General features: G+C 46.6%; 1 protein-coding gene across 6 annotated transcripts in view; it reads left to right on the top strand.

Moving 5' to 3' along the window:
- The first annotated feature begins 2,023 nt into the window (after positions 1–2,023).
- Col6a3 (collagen type VI alpha 3 chain) overlaps positions 2,024–7,939 on the top strand; it is an 83,370-nt gene continuing 77,454 nt past the window's right edge. For 2 of the 6 annotated variants that reach the window (XM_045146921.1, XM_045146919.1), the window contains exon 1: positions 2,025–2,240. The gene's annotated coding sequence lies outside the window, so the exon portion shown is untranslated. Of the gene's footprint in view, positions 2,241–7,939 lie in introns of all 6 variants that reach the window. The other 4 variants (XM_045146923.1, XM_045146922.1, XM_045146925.1 and 1 more) reach the window with 3 other exon arrangements.

The following is a 7,939-nucleotide window of genomic DNA, read 5'->3' as shown; positions in this document are numbered from 1 at the left end:
AGTTGGTGATTTCCTTTTACTTTTCACTTAGGAATTGTCTCAAAATTAGATACCCTTTGATTATCTCTAGGTAGCTTGTATTTTCTGACTTTTAATGTGGGCCATGTGATGGCTGAGTGATAAGTTTAGGGTATCCAAGGTTTGGGTTTTGATCTGAGCTCTAGTAGAGCAGACATGGGGACCATGACAATGTCATTTTTTTCTATCTGAATATGGCATGACTCATCTGTAAAATGGGGCCATAATTTTACTCAACACAACTTAGCATCTATCTATGTGAAAGAGCTCTGGGCAGGGATGTTTTTCAGATATGAAGACAGAGAGAAACATGTTAAAGTGCTTTGAGGGGGCAAGGCACTGTAGAAGAATTTTTATTCAAGGTTTTCTTGAGCGTCTGAGCCAATGCCACCCCTCCAACTCCCCCAATGTGTGTCCCAGAATGAGATCCAGCCTCATAATCAGATTCATTATATATAGAACTTTTTAAAAAAAAATGTACTTTCTCTTTCTGGCCTATTCGCTGGCAAACAGAACTTTGGTTAGTGGCAAGCCAAGGAGACCATGTTAATTGCTGGTTTTGACATTTGAAAGGGGGGATTATTAAGAGAAGTCTCAGTTCAGAAACTTCAAGAAGAAATGGGAGGGTGTGGTGAGGGTGGAGGGGGGATTGCATTTCCTGTTTTCCATTCAGACGGTGGTGAAAAACCATGGATACCCACAAAAAATTCCAACATTCATTCTTTTTGCTGCCAGAGTCCTGGCCCAAAAGGTGATGGGTAGAAGTGGTCAATGTTTTATTTTTTGCTATTGAATAGAGATTTTATTACAGAATATTGGACTCGCAGATGCTTGGGTGAGGAGAAAGAGATTTGAGGCACAGCCATCCATCCACCTACTTTAAAACATTGCCAGTTTGAAGACTTACGAGATACTTTTCTGCTCATCTCTTGGCCAGTCCCTTTTCAATAGATGAGGTCTAAAAACTAGAAAGCCCGCCAAAAGTCACTTAGTAAGCAACAGAGTCCGGACAAGTGTCCCATCTCCTGACTGTTGTAAATGCTAACAATGGCTTCAGAGGGTCGAGCCCCAAGTCTCTAGAACCGAAGGTTAGAAATAGAGGGGCTGTGGCACGTGCTTCAAGAGGCTTTTTGACTTTTTGCCCAGGGATCATGAGGCAAGGTTTCCAGCCGGTCTCTTCAAAGTTCTGAGAAAAGATATGAAGTGATAAGTGAAGATTTCAGGGAATGATTAGCACAAAGCCTGATGTAAGGTTGTTGTTGGGGGCGGTGGGTGGCGGGGAGAAGGCTTTGGAAAGCTTTGTGGGAAGCTGGGCCCATGGCAGTATGTTTCCCTCACTCCGTTGTTTTTGGCACAGAGGGCATAGTGGCTAGAGAGTGGCTTTGGACTCACACACACCCTAATTCAATCACTCGAGGTGGCAATTACAAGCCCTTGGCCCATTATTCCAATTCCTTAAGCCTTGAGTATCTAATTTCCAAATGCAGACCATGATACACCCCACTCAGGGGCTTCTGATAATTAAATATTGATAATTAAATTAAATATTGAGCAGCTCATCCTGGGCTCGGTTATTTGAGGAAGTTATTATTTCTTAATCACTATGAAATGTCCGGATCCAAGTCCCATTTTACTTCAGCAACAAATAATGGAACCTTACAATTTCTTCTAACTCATGGCCTTTTAAAATTTGTTTATTAATTATTATTATTATTATTTTGTGTTGAGGTTTGCAGGAGTGGAGCTAAGTGCTTGAAGGGTGAAGGCGGTGCTCAGGAGTGACATCAGCTTGCAGCACGGGCCAGAAGCAACAGAGCCAGGGTCTGGTTTTCATTTACAGTTTGGGTCCGTCCTGTAGCGGGAGGGGAGTAGAGGGTCGGGAGGAAGGGAGGAGGAGAAGAAGGAGGAGGAAGAGGGAGAAGGGAAGAGGGGGGAGGAGGAGCCAGGGAGGAGGAGGAGGCGCGGGAGGAAGCCCTGACTGTACCCCTGGACCCCATCCAGTTTGGAGCTCAGTCTTCCACCAAGAGCTGCTCAGTTCTACGGGCTCCAGCCTCCTACAAGGACTGCAAGGGGAGCTTGCCTCCTCTGGCCCCAAGTCTCCTCTCCTTGGTGGGGAAAGGTTGCAAGAAGACAAGGAGACAGGGAGAGACAGAAGTATGCGTCGTGGTGAAGCGTAACTGAATCTAAAAGCCCAGGGTCACGCGTCTTCAGGTTTTCTCAGGGTAAGGTAACTTCTTATGTTTCCCTTTTGTGGGCACCATAGAAATGCTTTAAATGGGACATGACCACATTAGTGGCTCTTATGAGCACCCGGTCTGAATGCTGCTTTTTTTTCCCTTTGAGGCAAACTGGATTTCTTTAACCTGGCGAAGGGCATGGCTACCCAATTGTAGGAAGGAGTCCGTGTGTCTGGCTGCAGTGTGCACCCTGTGTGTCCCAACTGTGGTGTCTTAGCCTGGTGGTTTATTTGAAGTCGTCTCCTCCTCAGCTGGAATCTGCTTTGCTTGCAAAAGTTTCTGGAGAGAAGCACAGGGCTACCTGTACGGCAGACCCCTAGGGATGTGACCAGGCTCCCCAAGGGCCATGGGCAGGGTACACTTGATGAAGTTTCTGTCCGGCCACTCCCCAGAAGGAAGGAGCTGGTCAAGCATGGGTAGGGTCTTTTGTGGTTGGGGAGGCCCTGGTACCAGGCTCAGGGATGGGGGCTAGTCACAGCTACTAACTTAGCCATGACCATCAGCTCTTTGTCTTTTCAGGAATCTGGCCACTGTGGGAGACTCTGTTCTTTAGGGGTGCATAAGAAAATGTTAGGCCTAGAGGAGGAGGAACGTGATGCTGGGGCACCATGCCCAGTGGATAAGGCAGCCTGGCCTGGATTGTCCAGTCGGGAGGCCTGTGACAAGCTGAGAGGCCCAAGGGCTACTCCTTGGCTGAAAGGATGCTGGGTGGGGCTCAGGCTCAATTGTGTTGAATATGGAAGCTGTCCATGGATGGGTGCCAGCTTGTTTGGGGACCTATTTCAAGTTCCCATGGGATCAAGACAAGGGTGGGGTCATGGAGAAGGGTCCTGTGGAGTATTAGGGAGTGGTTAAAGGGAATCCATTTCATAGGACATCCAGGGCAACTTACGTGCCAGTCTGGACCCAAGAACGTGGTTTTCTGAGTGTGGGGAGAACCCTTTACTATGGGAAGCAGGAATGTCACATCGTTCCAAGCAGCTTCTCTCCCTACACAGAGCTGACTCTGGACGGGAGCCCCAGGGTCTCTCAGCCCTGAGGGTACCCAGAGAACCTGTGGGCAGTATCCAACTCCCCAGGGGACCCTTTTAACTGCCACAAAAACTGAAAGTAAAAATGGCTTTAAAATCACAATCGTATTTGTTCTAACTAAAGCAATGTGGGAAGCAGCTGGCTGGATGTTGCTGACAGCGTTGGGCTTTACTTGTTTGCTTGGGGACTTGGAGAAAGCTAAGCTTGCCCAGTGGTCTGTGTTGCCACCCACTTCCATGAGAAATTCCACGTTTAAGACTGAAAATGCATCAGCAAGCCACGGACTCTGTGGCAGGAGACTTTCAGCAGGCACGCTAGCAACTTAAAAAAATAGATTTGAAAAATTAGTTATTGTCACTGCCTTGTGGAAGAAGCTGGGCATTTTGTATGGTCTGGGGAAGAATGGCAGGTGTTGTGTGGTTCTGAACGGGGCAGCGTACAGCAAGGAGGCTTTCCCACACTGGCCGACATGAGCGGGCTTCACGCGGTGCCCTGGCCATGGCAGGAAGGTGGTAAAGTCACCGCTGCTACATAACTAGCTGGTGATCTGAGGGGCGACCTGACATTTACAACTCCTCTCAGCAGCTGTGGTTCAGAGACCCTCAATTCACAGTGCTTCAGGGTTCAAAACAGGGCACTTTAAGGGGGCCTGCGACTCCAGGTGGTTAGATCAGACCACAGGGGTTCTCCCCGCTCTCCTGCTTCTACGTAGTGCTCTGTGAGCCCACTGTAAAACCCCAAGAGATCACCCTACTTTTCAAATGTAAGCCCTGGCTTGTCCCTTCTCAACCATGGCATGGTGTCTTCTTCTCAGGAAGCATGCGTCAGATCCTGACATGGACAAAAGGGATCTTCGTTTCATTCAAAATTAGCATTCAAAATTGCCATTTTAAATGCATCCTGGAATCCCAGGTCTATTTTGGGAAGGATATGCAAGTTTGAATGAGCCATTCATGGGGTGCATGTTGGTTTCTTTCCTCTAGGGGGCGGTGTGTCCCTCTAAGCACAGGGACAGCAGCCCTCAAGGTGGCTTCCAGTTTCTGAGGGTGGGTTTCAGGGCTCCTGAGGAGTCAGTGCATTTGCATTTAGGATTGACCTAGAGCTTGGTCAATACAGAATAGTATTTGAGAGATTCTGTTTGTCTTCCACACTCGTGTGTGAGTTATTTAAGTAAATGAAGCCTTACAATGAGGCATTATGTGCTCTTAAGCAACTACATTTCAACAACATGAGGCAAGTGAGAAATTCTGAAGAAAACATTTGTACTTAAATTACAAATGCTTCCAGGAAGTCAGGTGTGTGGAGACTAAGGCGTATTTGCATATTCACGATGTGTCTGCACAGTTTTTTTAATTCCACCCCTGGAAAAATGTCTTAAGATTTGCTGATCCTGCAACTTCCAAAGTGTTCATTACATGCCTTTGGCCATTTGCCCCAAAGGACAGTTTCAATCTATTTTCAATATGTTCACACAAATTATAGTGGTGACCATCTAATTTAATGATATGTTGATTAATACACGTGACTGACTCTCTGTCATGATTATCCGCCTGAGATGACGGCTCGGAGCCCAGCCAGCTCTTGGTCACTTGCTCAGTGAGACTCGCCATTCCCCGGGACGCCGAGCTTCAGGGTCAGGGTGGGGGACAAAGAGGACTAAGACATTACAAGAAGAGCAAACACTCTTCTGTCAGGTGAGGATAGTGCTTCTGGCTGGTTTTCTGAGATATCAACAAGTTATGACAGGAGACAGTGCAGCAGACCAGTCCTGCCAGGCTGGGCACCAGGCACTTGCCACCCGTGCATTAAGGGCGACAAGGTCACGTGGAGAAAGGTACCCTGCATTCACAGGGTCTTGTTTGGAGCTGATGTAGTTGCATTTGATGTAGCAGAAGAGTCATGGTTATTTTTTTTATTTTAATCTGGAAAAAAAAAAGGAGAGAAATGGAGCAAATACAAAAAGTTCTGCCAACTCCTGTCCCAGAGGCAAAGCACTGGTCTTGCAGGACCTCCACCCCGTGCTTCAGCTTATCGCTCACCCAGCACAGAGAGGCCTTCTGAACAGGGGAGAGGCCCGTACACCTCCCTGGGAACTGCCCGTGGAACCCCCAGTGCGTACAGCTGGCTCCCATGGACCCAGAGTGGCCATCGGGAACCAGCCTCTGGAAAGAAGAGCTCATGGGCTGGTTTAATTTTAAAATTAAAAACTGATCAGCAGCTGGGGATGACTCAGGTCTCAAGGGAGACCATTCCAGGAAAGTGGCTTTCCACTTCTGGAATCTTCAGTAGTTGATTCAGCAGCCAGTGCTGGTGCCCGGATCTGCACCCCGCTCAGCTAAACCCTCCTACAGTGCCACAGGGCCATGCAGGGTGCCTAGGGCATTTCCAGTCAGACGCTGGGGTGCAGATTTAGCACAATGGTCCTGTTTATGCATTTATTTTATTTTACTCCTGAAAAGCAAGTCCAGGAGAGATTACAGAGAAATACTATAAGGGGATAGAATTTTACAAATATTTTATTTTAAAGTATTTATTTTATTTTAAAGCCTAAGTTTCTCTTCTACACTTCATCATATTTTTATTTATGAGATTATGTGTGTGTGTGTGTGAGAGAGAGAGAGAGAGAGAGAGAGAGAGAGAATGGGTGAGGAGTTAAGGTCTCTTGCTGCATAGAAACTCCAAACGCATGCACAACTTTGTGCACTTGGTTTTACGTGGATGCCGGGGAATCGAAACCTGGCTGGAGGCTTTGTAAGCAAATGGCTTTAACCACTGAGCCATCTCCCAGCCCTCCTGTACTCTTTTATGAATCAGAAAGCCAGCAAAAATGTGACTTTTCTTTAGGATGTGAGAACATTGTAACTTCTTTGCTTTTGTAATTCTACCATGGGACACCATGGCTTCTAAGAGGCCTTTGGAACCCAAGTAAGTCCCTGGCCAAAAACTGTAGAGATAAATAAGTTGGGGGTGGGGTCAAGCTCCCAGCTAGATGCAGCTGCATCCCCCACTGAGGCTAAAGCCAGTGTCTGCTTGTGTCCTTGCTCTGGGAGTGTACACGGCTGCCCTTTGCCCAGTGTTGTGCCAGGGTAGCTCTGCCTTAGGCTTATAATTAACAAGAGCAATGGGTATAAAGACCCTTCTGGCTGCCACATATTTTGGAACATAGAATGCTTTTTTTTTTTTTTTTTTTTTGGTGGCCTCTAACACAACAGATATGAAACTCTCTGCTTCATGGTTATTATCTTGGATACCAGAAATATGTTTGTAAGCAAATTTTCAAACATCTGGACAATTAATGTGGCGTTTTCTTCTCTTTTTATTGAATTTTAACTTTTTAAAAAATATTTTTTATTCATTTGGGTTGGAGAGATGGTTTAGCCATTAAGGCATTTGCCTGTAAAGCCAAAGAACACAGATTTGATTCCTCAGTACTCATGTAAAGCTAGATGCATAAGGTGGCACATGAATCTGGTGTTCATTTGCAGTGGCTAGAGGCCCTGGTATGCTCATTCTCTCTCTCAGCCTCTTTATCTCTTTCCCAAATAAATAAATAAAATATTTTTAAAAGAATTTTAAAGTTTTTTATTTATTCATTTGGAGAGAGAGAGAGAGAAGGAGGGAGGGAATGGGTGCATCAGGACCTCTTGCCAATGCAAACAAGCTCCAGATGCATGTACCACTTTGTGCATCTGGCTTAATGTGGGTCTTGGGGACCATCAGGCTGTGCAAGCAACTACTTTAACTGATGAACTGTCTCCCCAGACCTAATTTTAACTTTGAGACAGGGGACTTATATTAGCCCAAACTGCTGGGATGACAGGAGTGTAGAGTGTACCACCACACCTGGTGCTAATCTGGGGTTTCTTGAAGCTGCCTCTATAGGAACAAGGGGCTAACATCTGCAGAGCTTAGTGGATGCCAGGGCTATATGGTGCTCTTCTTTACCTGGGCAGCTCCCACCAGTGATGGCCCCTGAGCTGCTGAGTGGGCAATTTGATTTGTTAGCTTTTTTTATTTTTTATTTTTAACCAGGAGGAGCCAACAGTACCCAGTGTTCAGTGCTGGCAGGTGACAAGAGGGTCACGTTATCATGACCAGGCATAATCAGAAGAGTTGACAAACTTGCTGTCATAGGAAATGCACGCAGACTCCAGCAGATCGCTGTCCTGTAGTGTTTTGTAGTGTGGACATGCAAGACCAGAGCTGGGCATAAGCGGAGCGGCCTCTGACGTGCTTCTTCAGAGAAGGGTTCTTCCAGATATTCCCGATCACTTGCTTTTGAGGATTTCTGCACCGGCCTTTCAAACAGCAAGCGATGCAGATAAATCCCACTGTCCTCTTGCCCCCTCTGGGCACCCCAACCATCTTCCCTTAGTTTTCTCTCTGGGATCTAGGAAACAGGATGGGGGGGGAGGAAAAGGGAGGGAACCAGGCACTTCGGTTCTTCAAGTCAAGAAAGGGGGTGACAAAGGAGAGGACAAAAGAGTGAACACCCCAATGCATTGAGATTTGAGCTTTCATTTCACAGTGGATATGTATGGCTAGGCTCTCATGGTGGTCTTTGGTGAGCTCTGTAGCCCTAGTTTGAACCAGACAGAAAAGAGTTAATAGTAGTCTTAGAACTCTAGAGGAGAACAGCCTGGTTTTACATA

The sequence above is a fragment of the Jaculus jaculus genome, chromosome 4 (genome assembly GCF_020740685.1).
Source record: "Jaculus jaculus isolate mJacJac1 chromosome 4, mJacJac1.mat.Y.cur, whole genome shotgun sequence".
Lineage (NCBI taxonomy): Eukaryota > Metazoa > Chordata > Mammalia > Rodentia > Dipodidae > Jaculus > Jaculus jaculus.
Note: the sequence above shows the minus strand (reverse complement) of the source record. Positions and strands in the feature narration are given on the sequence as shown.